This window comes from Hyaena hyaena, unplaced genomic scaffold, assembly GCF_003009895.1.
Source record: "Hyaena hyaena isolate Hyena2069 unplaced genomic scaffold, ASM300989v1 scaffold_493, whole genome shotgun sequence".
Taxonomy (NCBI): Eukaryota; Metazoa; Chordata; class Mammalia; order Carnivora; family Hyaenidae; genus Hyaena; species Hyaena hyaena.
The window spans coordinates 1,225,058-1,238,833 of NW_024081125.1; the positions used below are offsets into that span (position 1 = coordinate 1,225,058).

General features: G+C 56.2%; 1 protein-coding gene across 3 annotated transcripts in view; it reads right to left on the minus strand.

The window, feature by feature from the left end:
- Positions 1–13,294, minus strand: part of SYNE3 (spectrin repeat containing nuclear envelope family member 3) — a 93,484-nt gene extending 80,190 nt beyond the window's left edge. Inside the window, exon 1 of one of the 3 annotated variants that reach the window (XM_039254562.1) lies at positions 13,235–13,294. The gene's annotated coding sequence lies outside the window, so the exon portion shown is untranslated. The remainder of the gene's footprint in view (positions 1–13,234) is intronic. The other 2 variants (XM_039254560.1, XM_039254561.1) reach the window with 2 other exon arrangements.
- Positions 13,295–13,776: the final 482 nt, after the last annotated feature.

Sequence of the window (13,776 nt, forward strand, 5' to 3'; positions counted from 1 at the left end):
CGGCAAAGGATCAAGGGACGGGTCACAGAGGAGGTGGACAAGAAACAGGGAACAGCATGTGTAAAGTGGCAAAGCATGAATTAGCATCTGAGTCACTTGCCCCAGTGTGATGGAGACCCTCAACCCCCATCCATTTACCCTACAGCGTTTACAGGGTGCCCTGTGCTCTGGGACCTGCGGGGGTGGCTCCCCTCTGGGGTGGGTTGGTTTCTACCGTCATGCGCCCACAGACCTGGGAGACAGTCGTGTGATTCTTCACTCACAACTCTGAGCAGACACTGAGGCTCAGGGGAGAGCTGACCCCTTTTACACTGCCCAGCCACGACCCAGGCTGCCCAGCGCCACAATCCAAGTGGCACGACTGACTGACAAGGGTGACCAGTTGTCCCTGTGTTTGCCCTGAAAGTCCTGTATCCCAGGAAACCCCTCAATCTAGGGCAAACAGGCGATAGCCGCTGACACCGGCTTCCACCTTCCTTTCCCGCCCAAGACCCCTCCCCCCATCCCCCTCTCCCTACCGCCACCTCTCAGCCACTCATGGGTGGGGGCTGGGTTTCCAGCATCCTGCACTGAGGCAGCCTTTCCTCAGGTAACTGAGAGGGACTGTTCCAGGTCACAGACAGGGCAGCTGACCGGCAAGTTTCCACTGTCCGGTGTCCTCCCTTCTCTGATTAAGCCTTCAGACAAGTGCAAGGGTGCCCAAAACCCCCTGGCTCAGCCCACCTCCCCCAGCTCAGAGCCTAATCGCAGCTGCCCCAGCATCACAGAATCACAGTTCCCTTCACTGTTTCCGTGTCTGAGCTTTACTTCCAGAGGCCTCCACGATCCAAGGTCAGCCCCCCACCCCCACCCCCAGCCGTCCTTTGTGCATTCAGAGCAAGGCCCATGGCAGGCATCCAACAAGCACGTGCTCAAGCAACAGGCAACTAATTATGACATTTCCACCTCCATTTTACAGAAGTGGAAACCAAGGCATAACACTTTTTAGGAACTCACGGCCAGTATTTATTTCCTAAGACCCCGATGGTTCCATTCTTCAAATGCGCCTACCCTGAATCCAGTCTTCTAGAACCTTCTAGAGCCTTCCCCACTAGCCCTGCAGAGACTTGGCTCTTCTCACCCAAGGGGAGTCAGGAAAACTTAAAGACTTCCCCCCAATGCCTATTTCCAGGCTGGCATTTGAAAACCAGAGCTGCCTGCAACCAGAGCAACAAAGGTCCCTCTAGGATATTTACAGAAAACCCTCGGCCCGGAACCCCCCACGGGCTGCTGGAAGTCTGTGACGTCCCTCAAATGATACTCATTCCCCAGAGACTTGGAGGCATAGCATGGAGGAGTTGCAAGAGCCTGGCTGTCAAGGGAAAGATGCTGATTACATTAACCCCTCGACAAGCACGGAGCTGAAGGAGATTTCATCTCTCCTCCGGTCCCCTGCAAGGCCATTGCATGGGAAGAGCTAGGTCCTATGAGTTACACAGTCTTCTAGCTCTACGATTTACTGCCAGCTGTGACCTTGGACAAGCTCCATAAGGTCTCTGGGCGTCCTTCTCCATAAAGTGCTAAGTCAAGTCTACTGTGCGGGGGCTGATGGCTGAAAGGATAAAGCACTCCTGTCCACCTGTACTCCTGAATCCTCACAGAGGTGAGAGAAAATAGCGGACGTCCCAGAAGAGTGTGCTGGGTGCCAGGTATGCATTAACCTTCTCACTGGGCATTCCATTAATGTGCTAGGTCCACTGTTATTGACTCCCCAGATGGAAGAAGTGAGGCCCGGAGAGGGTCAGCCACCTGCCCGCGGCTCCACAGCCAGCACAGGACAAATTTTCTCCCTCCGGGTCCCTCCCCTCTTTGCCACTAGACTTAAGGTTTGCTGAATGCAGGACATAAGTAATGAACTATTTTATTTTAAGCAGCAGGTTTAAAAGATCAGGGGGAGAAGAAGGGCGGAAATGGTGGGGGAAAGGGAGAGAGGCAAACCATGAGAGACTCTTGAATGCTGACAAAAACTGAGGACTGATGGATGTGGGGGGGAGGGGGGGATGGGCATGAAGGAGGGCACTTATGGGGATGAGCACTGAGTGTTATGTAGAAACTAATTTGACAATAAACTATTAAAAAAAAAAAAAAAGAGTAATCTTACCAGAGAAGATAAGTAATGCCAACACAAAATTAATAATCTGGATCTTAAATTATTTAAATAAAAACATCTGAAAGAGAAAAAAAAAAAAAAAAAAGATCAGGATCCATTTCAGAACTAGAATTTTCAGGACTGAAATGGTTAGAACAGCGACTTCCTCAAATCTGCAAGGCCCACCCTCCCCTGCCCCCCTGCTTCTAAAGGCTTCTAGAAGCTTCTAGAGCAGGGCCCTGTAAACCATGACCTATTGCCTGTTTCAGCCCAGCTCTCCAGCTAAGAATGATGTTTATGTTTTTAAGTGGTTGAAAAAAAAATGGAAAGAGTAATATTTTGTGATAGGTAAAAGTGACATGAAATTCAAATTCCAGTGTCCATAGGCAGTTTTATTGGAACACAGCCACACCCATTCGTTATGGAGTCCGTGACTGCTTTAGATACAACAGAAGAATAAAGTAATTTTAAGAGTCTGTATGGTCCCTAAGACAAAGATATTTACTATCTGCCCCTTTACAGAAAAGGTTTGCCAGTGCCATTTATCAGCATAAGAGAAATACCTCACCCGGCCCCTGCCTATTAGCACAGCATTCCTGAGAAGTCTGGAACTCTAGAAGATTCCATACTATTCCTTTCAGCTAAAAGTATGCAATCCCTGATATCCAGAATGGGCCGCTCAGTTAAAAGACAACAGGAACCTCCCAGAGACACAAAAGAAAGGCACACAGGCCAGCCTTCCAGTGGTAACAGGTAGCTGCCACCAGACAAAAGCAGGAAAGGTGAGCTGGGCCCAGGAGGGGTCTGTTCGCCTCAAGTTCGGTGTCTATTTCCATTCTGGATCGTTTAAGAACTGGGGGCGGAGGGGGGAGGGACCTCCCCCATCTGAGAAGTCAAGGCCCCGGGCCAGCACCCAGGGATGCCGGCGTCCTGTGGAGTCGGATCGCAGTGACTCTGCATTCACTGGGTTCATGCAGCAACGTCCCCGGAAAACAAAAGCCCCAAGTGCTGGACCGGGGGGCCTTCTGGGCCGCCGCGATGACCCAGGAGTGGTGGAGGCCATTGCATCTGAGAGAACCAAGCTGCTTGGTGGGGGTCACTAAGTAAAGCCAGATGGGGAAACCCTTCTGCACAACCCCCCCCGAACCCGCTGACCCAGGCTCCCCTGGGCCAAGGGGCCTGGTGTGAACACTCTGGGCTATCTCTCTGTTTTGTTAGGCCATCCGGACATGGGGCCTGGAGGGCCCCTCTGAGGTCACCTGGCTACAGTTTTTACACAGTCTGGCCATCAGTGCCTCACATCCGTGACTCTGGACAATCTAGGGGTGCCTGGGCTTAATTTTTCCTCATTAGTTGGTTTTTCTTTAATTTTATCCATTTAAACGTAAATTTCTTTCAAAAAGAGAATTTTGTAAATCTTTACTTCAAATCGAAAACCAGAATGAGGACTGATTACCATGCACAGAACAGCATAAGGGATCAGTACAGTGTCTCTACCATCTGAAGCCGTTGCTAGCTTGCGCCCGAGGCCTGTTCCCGGTTAGGGACGCGCAAGCATTAGAGCCAGACTGGCCCCAGGTGGAGACATTCTCCTGACAAAATCCAGTAGCTGCCAACCAGCCACATGCAGCAGGGTCACCCAGAGAGCTTCTAAGGAGCTCCGACAAGCAGCCGTTGGCCCAGAGACTCCTACGTTGGCCTAAAGTGGAGCCCCCGTGATGAGGAAAACATTGCATAATCAGAAGGATAAAAGGAAAAAGTCAAAGGGAAGACAGAGCGGATGATGGAGAAGGGAATTACTGTCATTCCACGCTCCAAGCACGTGCCACCCTGTCCATCCTGTCTGTGACCAGCAGCTCCCAGTCCAAACTCAGACCTAGTCTGCACCCCTGCACTGTATTGAGGACCCCGAGGCTCAGGGCTGGGATAAGACCGGGGTGGGGGTAGGGCGGCTAGTGGGGTGACACTGACTTTTTTCCAAATTCTATAAAAGTAAAAGGTCACACTGGTCATTAGGGGTGGCCGGGAGGGAAGGGTGTGTCCACCTCAACAAGGGTCTTCCAAAGCAGGACAGGCCTGGCTGAGTTGGCTTCAGCCCGTCACACCCTGAGACCAGCCAGAGCACAGCCTCGGCCAAGAACACGTGCGCCAAGGGGCTGACTCAGCAGCGGCTGTGTGGATGCAATTGCTGTGCCAGCCGGGGCAGGGGCAGGCGGAGGTGTCCGGCTCCCTTCCCAGTGACCCACGCTGCCACCGAAGTCAGCTCCCCAGCCAGGGAGCACCTAGGGGAAATAGCTGGAAATGGAAGAGCCGGAGATCCCGGGACCTAGCACCTGCTTGGAGCTGAGAATGCCTCGCCCACCTGTGATCCTGCCCGCCGCCCCTCCCACCAACTCTGCAGGGAAGGTGTGACCAGCCCCACTGAACAGGTGAGTTGGCCAGGCCCATGCAGGTGCTGGGACCTGCCAAGATCACGCTGCAGGTGGCAGAACCCGGGTCCCAGCCCAGGTCTGTCTGATTCCACCGGTCAAGGCTGCCGGCCCCACACCTCAGGAAGGAATTCCGCCAAAGCTCTGTCTTCTGCCCAGGAAGGCAGTGACACCTTGGTCTGTGGGCTAAGCTGGCCATCCTAACGGCCTCTTAGCTCAGGTGGGGGCTTTCGGTCTGCAACACAAACTCAGACACAGCCAGCATGGTCAAGAGCAGAGCTCGTGTTTCCCAGCCTTACAGAGAAAGGAGTTGAGGTCCCTAAAGACCGTGCCCTCCAAGAAAATAAAAGGGTCCTTCCTGGTGCCCCCATAGCCCCTGGGCTCCCCTCTCCGTGAGCCCTTGCCCCCCAGGATGGGACAGCCTGTTTTAAGCACCCACCTCACCCACCACACTCCGCCTAGGCACAGGACATGGACGTGCCTCTGGAGCCCTCCTCCCCTGTCCAGCTCGGTCAAGGTCAGCATGTTGAAGGAATGCGGCTGCCCAAGCCACGCGGCTCCCCGAGCGGAAGGGCTACCACCCAGCCACAAACGCATGCCTCTCTGGCTCCCAAACTAAAGTGGCTCCAGCTAGGAGTTGTGTGGCAAACCCCGCTGCTACCTACAAGGGACCAGTGCAGGGACTTATGGGGTCACTCCCTCCTCTCCCCAAAGGAGCATATCAATAAGCAAAGACTGCTGGGAGCACCTGCCCTCCCCCTAGGCATTCAGGTGCTCTTACCCAGAAGGAAGTGGGGACAAGACACCACCACAAGATGGAATTTTTGTAAAAACTCATGTATTAAGATTAGCCCCGAGCAAAGTCGAATTTGAAATCAGCAAACAGATAAACAGGCAAATTACATAAGCCAGCCTCCACGGCTGCCCAGTCCTGGATAAAGGAATTTAACCTGGCAACCCCGACTGGCTCACATCCAACCTACAACCGCTGGCTTGTGGTCACCAGTTCTCCGCAGCGCGAGAGAGCCGCGGGCCGACTCTCCTGGCACCACTTGAGAAAAGGGTGTGGTCAGCGTGGTCGGGGTGCTCCCGGGTGGGTCCCGGCTCTGGAAAAGCTGTGCCCCGGGTGATACTGGCCACACAGAAGGGACTTCCTGTAGAGCGATGGCCTGTCCATGTGAGAGCCACTAGGGGCTGCGGAGAAAGAATTAGATGCTCAGGGTGGAGGCCCGAGTTCTGGGTCTGACTCATCGCGTCCTGCCCACTGCGGCCCCCGCCCCCGACACACACACATACACACAAGCACGGAGCATGGAGAGGCCGTGAACGCTGAGGCTTTCCCTGCATGACCTGTGGGATCAGATCACTGGAGCTAAGTTCCGACCCGCTGCTAAGAAGCCGAGGGCAGGCTGTCGGACTTTTCTGTAAAATGGGACCATCAGAGTCTGCCCCCTGAGCTGTTGTGAAGGTCGAGGGGGAAATGCAGAGGCATTCAAGCAACACTAGCATCCCCCATGTGGAAGAGACCCCAGCCGTTGTCCTGAAGTGCGCGAGGTGCCCCAGGTGCCAGCCAGTCCCCCTCCTCGGTTTACATGTCCATTCGTCCCTCCTTTCATTCCATCCAGATGGACTGAGCAGCTACTAGGGCCAGGCTCTGGGGACGGAGAAGAATCCCTGCCCTCATGGAGGGTACGTGCTAGCAGAGGAGATGAATGATAAACCCAAGAGTGGACATGTAAGATCATATCAGTTGGTGATAAGTACCAGACAGACAGTGAAACAGGGCGATCGGACAGAGCGCAGGGGCAGGGCGTGAGGACAGGTGCTCCCGCGTGGGCAGGAAGCCTCCCCTTCCCCAGGCTCCTCGCAGCCTGTGACCGGGACTCGGGATCTCAGTGATGAACACATGCAGCTTTGGAAAGCTGAGGGGGTGGGGTGCAGTTGTAGGCAGAGGAAGGTCAAGAAGGCAGAGGCCTGAGTGGGAGACGCCCTGTATCCTCAGAGAGGGAACGGACGTCAGACCTGAGTCCTGGAGAGACAAAGAAATGTCCTCAACTTCCAGCGCTGGCCCCGGAGAGCCCAGGAAAAGGGATGGCCTTCCAGAAGGGCCTCGAAGGGAGGTGACAAGCATCCCCCCTTCTCTTCCCAGCCATGGCTCACGACTCCAGAGCCCACTTGTCTCCTCTGTGTCCTGGCAATCACTAGGATCTGTCCCGTCCACTTCATTCAGGGGTGCTCACTGGGGCTACATCTGCACCCCTGCAGTTTGTGAGATTCCATGTTAAAGACTAAAGCTTTTTAATGAAATAGTAATAATCAACGAATGAAAAATCCTGTAGCCCTGCCCTCAAGGAGGTCACAACCTAACAGAATCAGACACGAAAACCGAAATGAGTGCAAAGTGCACTGGGAACAGGAAAACAAACCACCCACCCCGCTGGGCTGCCGGAGGAAGGCTTCCAGGAGGAGGAGATTTGTGGCAGGTGTTGGTGGGTAAGAGCCGCGGGGCAGGCGCACAGTCTGGCAGAGGTAATGGCTGGAGCGCCAGTCTGGAGGCTGGAAAGTCCAGGGTGAGTTTGCAGCCTCGTGGGACCAGGAGGTGAGGTGGCCCAGGTGGTAGAAAGCATGAAATGCCAGCAGGGCAGGCTGGGGGCCTGGGACTTCCTCCTCAGAGCAAGGGGGAGCCACGGGAGGGGACAGCAGGGACTCCCCCCCTTAAGTGAGCTGGCCTCTCCCGAGGGTGGCACATTGCATCGGGAAAACTGAGTCCCCAAACACCCCCTTGGAGGCCATGGTTCTTGGATGACTTCAAGGCACCTTGGAGCTCTCCTAATTCCGGCCTCCCCTTCTGAAGGGCAGGAAGCCGAGACTGGCCTGGCCCAGGTTGAAGGTCAAGGTGCCTGGGGAACTACCAGCACCTCCCATCATCACAGAAGAGCCAGCTCTTTGAAGCAACAAGGAAAGAGGCTACCCCAGTGAGTCAGCCTGCGGTATTATTTCGGCAAATGTCACTTGGGAGGGGCTCAGCCCTTTGCAGACCTCAAATAAAACTCTTGGCTTAATTAGAACCCAGCCAGTGGCGACAGGGACCCACCTACTCTATCCAGGCGTTGGCGATGACTGGGAGGGCCCGACCCTGAAGACAAGCCTCCCCATTTTCATCACATGACCAGCCCACACTGTGTTAGGAATGAATGCAGATGAAACAGACTTTCAGGGAAGGTGGCTGCGAGGGAAGAGTACTGGCCAGGAACCAGACGACACCATCTCAGGTCCCAGACTGGCCCCGAGGCACCCAAAGAGAGGCCTGGGCCGGTCACTTCTGCTGGCAAAGACTCAGTTTCCCCGGGGGGTAAAATTAGAGGCTGAGATGGGAGGAATCTGGGGCTCCGGCTGGCTGCCTCATTCCCTTACTCTCTGCGGCAGCTGTCGGTTCGAGAACACTGCATACACATTCTCCGCAGACACATAGAGAGAGGGCTTGTTTCCCAGACTCTGAAAGATGCCTGACTTGTGCAGTTCCATCTCAGCAGGTCCTCACAAAAGCCCTGCCCTACGGGAAGGTACCGCCAGCCCCATCAGGCACATGGAAAATGGGGTCACAGGACCGAGAGCAGGGAGACCCGGGCCCAGGTCCCCACTCTCCAGGTGAGCACACACGCTGACGGCTGCCTCCGTGCCCAAAGCGCCTCAGAACCACCAGCAGACACATCAGTCCCGGGGCACCCGGCGCTTTGAGACTCTTTGGCCGGGACAGATATCTCTGCAGAGGGAAGACCCAGAGAACACCTTTGATTTGGGCAGAAGGAAGGTGGCCAGGAATCGGAGTGAGCGTTTAAAGCTCCAGGGCCTCCTGGGATGGGATTAATGGGATGGACTCCCCAAATCTCCACGTACCGCTGCTCTGCTCCATCCTAAGGAGGGAGACAAGGCCTCCTGTGATCTGACCCAACATACCCTGGACAAGGGCATGTTCCCCTCCTCTCCCCTCCCCTCCCCTGACAGCTGGGCTGGGGCGCCCCGGGGTTGCAGCGTCTGAGGACTGAAGGCTGTGTGCAGAGCACAGCACACGCCAAAACAAAAAAAAAGCTTCCCGTCTTTTCAGTGCGTCCTCTGGGTAAAACTCCCACCCCATCACTTACTCACCTGCCACGGGATTTGGGGCAAGGCCTTCAACCTCTCTGAACCTGTTTCCCCATGAAAAACGGGGATAACCATGCCCATAGCAGTAAGTTGTTCTGATAACTTCTAAATACATCAAGCGTGTCCCAGAAAGAACTGGAAGAATAGGAGTGGCTGTCCAAGGCGGGTTTCGAGGGAAAGGAGAGTGTGGGCACAGCTTCTGCATGACCTTTGGTGAGGTTTGCATTTGTGTATGTTCGGGAAGTGTGTGGTCACTGCACACGGTAGCTCTCTTTTCTGACTTTTAAAAATTAAACTGATCACCTTAGATGAATCTCACATAGGCCACCCGTCGCCCTGTCTCGAGGAGGAAGCCGTGGGCTTGCCACAGTGGTGTCTCGGTGAGAGTCATACAGGTGTGGCAGCGCACAGCAAGCTATCTTCCCCACCTCTGTGCCTGATGTTGACCTTGGCCAGGGCACTTCCATCAGCCATAAAAGCAACAGGTTGGTCCAGGGTACCCGAGGTCCCTCCCAGCTCAAATATTTCAGGACTTTCTGATTCACAGGCATAAATCATTACACCAAGACTTTAAAAACTCCCATAGATAGTCTGAGATTGCAGAGCACTCATGCCACCCCCTAGTCATATGTGTTCAAAGAGGGAGATGATTTCTCCGGAATCAGACACCATTTATCAGTCACACAGTAGGGTTTGTGCTTGTCATGTTTTCCAAATTTAGCTAGACTAACTTGAACCTGTGGCAAGAGTCTGATTTCCCAAGAGAGCGTTGTGAGATGTTTCATATTAACCTTTTTTAAAAAAATGTTAATGTTTATTTATTTTTGAGAGAGACAGAGAGACAGAGATCGCGTGAGTGAGCGGGAGAGGAGCAGAGAGAGAGGGAGTCACAGAATCTGAAGCAGCCTCCAGGCTCTGAGCTGTCAGTGCGGAGCCTGATGCAGAGCTCGAACTCACGAACAACGAGATCATGACCCGAGCTGGCTGTAGTCGGATGCTTCACCGATGGGGCCACCCACGTGCCCCTCATATTTAATTTTATTTGCATGTAAGATTTGATATGTGCAATGGAATATATCTGCCTGTATGTGCATAAACAAATATATATTTGTAAATGATGAAGCATAAAAATATTTTAAAATAGCGCCCATGAGTTCACCACTCGACAGAAGAACATAATGAATCCTGTCGAGGGTAGACCTGGCTCCTCTCTGACCCTGTGCCCTCTTCCCCATCCTGATTGTGGGGTTACTACTCCCCTGACTTTATAAAACCTGCTTAAGTCTGTAGAACAGGATCCATGTAGAGAGGCGCACAGACAACATACATGGCTTCACGAATAGCTCCCAGGGGAATTCTTCTGTCACAGACCCCATGACCCTACCAACCCGTTCTTACCCACTCCCAGCCAACTTTGCTCCACATTTAAGGTGATCACTTCTCACCTTCTGCCATTGTTTGACTTGCCGGGTATGTACCGCGAAACGACTCACAGTTGGCGTTTGTGTTTTGAGCTTTCCTAATTAGCGGCTCTCTGTCCCCCTTCCAAAGCATTTCGGAGATGCTGAGATTCCCTGCCCAGAGTCTGCAGCCCAGAAATCCAGGCAAGAGGCGCAGGCCACAGTACATTGTTACAGCCGCATTAGGAGGATTAGGAATAATAAAACCACGATAACTCCTCTTATGATGTGCTCCCGCCCCGCGGGGCATTCTGCTGAGGCTTGTTCCCAATTGTCTCATTTATCCCCACAGCAACCCCACGGGGGCCTCTTATCTCTATTTTAGAGACAACAAAATTGAGGCTCGGGCTGCTGGGACTGTCCCCCATCTGCTTCCTGGCGGCTCAGCCCCAGGAACATCATCCCCAAATCCTGACGCCACAACTCCCTGGGGGTGGAGAGGGTCAGTGGACAATTCCGGAACTTCCATCTCCTCCTCCCAGGTTCCTCTTATGGTGACTCTGCTGGGCTACTTTTAGATGTTAACAGGGGGGAAAAAAAAGCAGAATCCATTCTTTCCCAGCAAATACCAATGGCTTACTGATGACCAGGACCCCGCCTCGCCAATGCTGTTCTCCTGGTGGTTAGTATATTTCTTACTGTTGTCATTCTATTGTCTGAGAGGCTCTGTGTGGTGTAATGAAGGGCAGCAAGTCAAAAGCTCTGAGTTCAAATCCTGACTCAGTCACTCCTGTCCTCTGGATCTGTCTCCTCATCCGCAAATGGGCCAGCAATGGCAGCCTTGGCTTTCGTCAGGATCGTAGGAGGTGAGACACAGAAAATGCTTCCTAACAGTCCACACACAGACCTGGCAGACCCCCTCTCAAATTTCTCTGCCTGGGCCAAAGACCAGCTCTTGGTGATGGAAGGCCTCCAAGATCATTCAGGGCCACCCACCATTAGACAGACACAGGAAATCAAGGCAGAGAGGAAAGGGCAGAGCTGAGGCAGGTGGCGACGGTGGGGGGTGGGGGGGATGACTCAGGTGTCCCAACCAGATCCCATCACCCTAAACTGTGACAATTCCTGTGCTGTCAGGTACCATACAAAACACTATTCATGGACCGTCCCGTCTAAAGCTCACAGCACCCACCCATAATGCGGGTGCTAAGGTTATGCCCATCTCGTGGGGAAGAAAATCGAAACTCTGAGAGGTTTTCATGGCCAAGGCCAAGGCAGGACTGGACCCAGGCCGTCTAACATGGCCACCCCCATTCTCAACAGCGGGGCCTAACCCTCAGCCCCCTTGGCTCTCAGGGGCCCCGAGGTTTTTAGGGGGGTTGTGCTGGATCTGTCTGGTCGTACCTCCCTAGGACAGTGCTCACCCTCCAGCCCAGCTAGGATCCCTCAGCTGCCCCTGCCCCAGGTTTTTGCATCACGAGATGTGGGGGCCACCCAGGCACGGACAGGTCTGCGGCCGCAACAGAACATGCAAAGCAACTGGGCTATGCCGCTGTTCCCATGGAAACAGAAAGAGTTCAAACTCACCCTGAAGGGGGTCTACAGCCTGAGCCCGGATTCTCACCCCTCCCCTCAGGGCCACCAGCAAATCTTCAGGCCTCCTCAGGACCCCCTGCAAGGCAGGAGTTCCAGAAATAAGCCTTCCCAGCCCGCTCCCCCCTCCGGCTGCCCCCAGAGGGGCCTCTGGAGCTGAAAACGGCGCCCCGGGGCCCACGGCCTGGGCACAGCTGTGACTATCGGGCAGCCGGGCGAGGTCCTGCTTGAGGAATGTGCAGACCCACACGTGTCGGAGAGCCCCGCTGGGGGCTGGTTCCAGGAAACGGAGCAAAACAGCCCTTTGGCACCAGCTTGTGCCTCCCGCCTCCCAGCCTGTGACCCCTGGGGGCTGCTGCGTGTGCAGGAGGCATGGCCTGACCTTTCCAGAAAGCCCGCTTCTGTTCTTGGTTGTGCGGCTCTGGGAAAATTACTCCCCATCTCTGGGGTGGATTAAGGAAGCTGGCCCGCCAAGCTCAGAATGGCAGTGGTTTTGTGACATACTCCCTTTTCTGGAAGGACAGTCCCTTGTCCCCCACTGTCTCCTCCTGCCCTCACTGGCCTGGGATGGGGCATGCTTCCCCAGCATGTCAGGCACCCCTGGGCTGTAGAAGATCCCTCCACTAGTGCCAGGAGGAATTTAACCCCTTACGAGCTGAAAGAGACCAGGAACCCGGGAGAGGGTCCCAGGGCAGCCTTGAGCTAGAGCTTCAAGGCCAACATGATAAAATAGTAACATTCATTATCACCCCAGCCCAGCCTTTTAGTTTTGAAGCAGAGCTCGGCTGTGCCACCGGGAGGTCCTCGCTGCTGCTCGGTTGACCCTTGGGTTACATTCACCAGGTCCACAGTCTGGAGTCAAGATCTGAAGACCCTAAAGGGAGTCAGCATCCATTTGGGGATCGCTCAGGCCCCGCAAGAGATCTCTGGCCTCCCTGCGCCCTTGTGGAGAGACTCGGGGTGAGGCTCAGAGAGGCTGAGCAGCTTGCCCAGAGCTGCCCAGCCAGGTGTCTGAATGAAACCGAGGCTGCCGGGCTGCCTCCCCTCCCCAGGGCGCCCTCTCTGGGCTGTCCCAAGCACTAGGAAGCCAGCCGCGTGGTCGCCAGGAGGGGGTACTCCTGCCCGCGGTTACTGCCCAGGCCCGGGACGCCCGGCGGCGCGCGGGCCCGCGGTGACAGGTCCGCTGGCCCCAAGCGGCAGCTGAGCGACGACTGGAGGCGGCGCCCGGCCCGCCGGGGACACGCCGCCCAGCGCTTAGGGGCTTTTTCTTGGGGGCCGCGCCTCCAGGCTTGGGGAGCGGAAAGGCTCGGGGACTTCGCAGGCGGCAGGGAACGGTTAGGTTTAAACTAAAAATACCCGCCCGCCCGCAGCTGTCACGCCAGGGCCCCCGCCCCCGCGCCTGGCGCGCCTCCCCGGGTCCCCTCGACTTTCGGCGACCCTGGGCCCAGACGCATCGGGACTGGGCCGGGGACTGCGGCCCCTGCCCTCCCGGCCCCGGCCCCCCCAGCCCCGGCCCGGCCTCCCCGCCCCGCGCCACTTACCGGGTCCCGAGCGTGCAGGAGCGCGGCGCGGCGGGCAGCTCCGGCCCAGCCGCCCTCCTCCCTGCGTCCCGGGCGGCTCCGGAGCGGGGCGGGGCCGGGGCGGGGCCGGACACTCGCCCCCGGCCCCGCCCAGTCCCCTCGGGGACCCGCCGCGGGAGCCGCCCCGGGGCCGTGACACCCGGCGGGGCGGGAGCAGGACGCGCCCGGCCCCGCGCTCCAGGCGGAGGCCCCCGGGGTGCGGCCCCAGCTCCGCGGCGCCCAGTCGCAGACCCCTCCGGGGGCAGGAGCGCTGCCGCGGGGGCTCCCCATCCTCACACCCGGCTCCGCGCCCTGGGCCACCCCCTCCGGCCCTGGAGCCTTTCGGATCCCCGGCCCCCCGCCGGCCTGCGCCCGGGTCCCATCCTTGGGGACCGCACGGAGCTGCCTCTCCCCCGGGGGAAAGTTGGATCTGGGGAGGGAGCGCCTCCGGCGTCCAGATCTGGGGAGGAGGCGAGGGGCGGGCAAGTCTTGCCCCCTCAGAGCCAAGGTGAGGCCAAAGACAG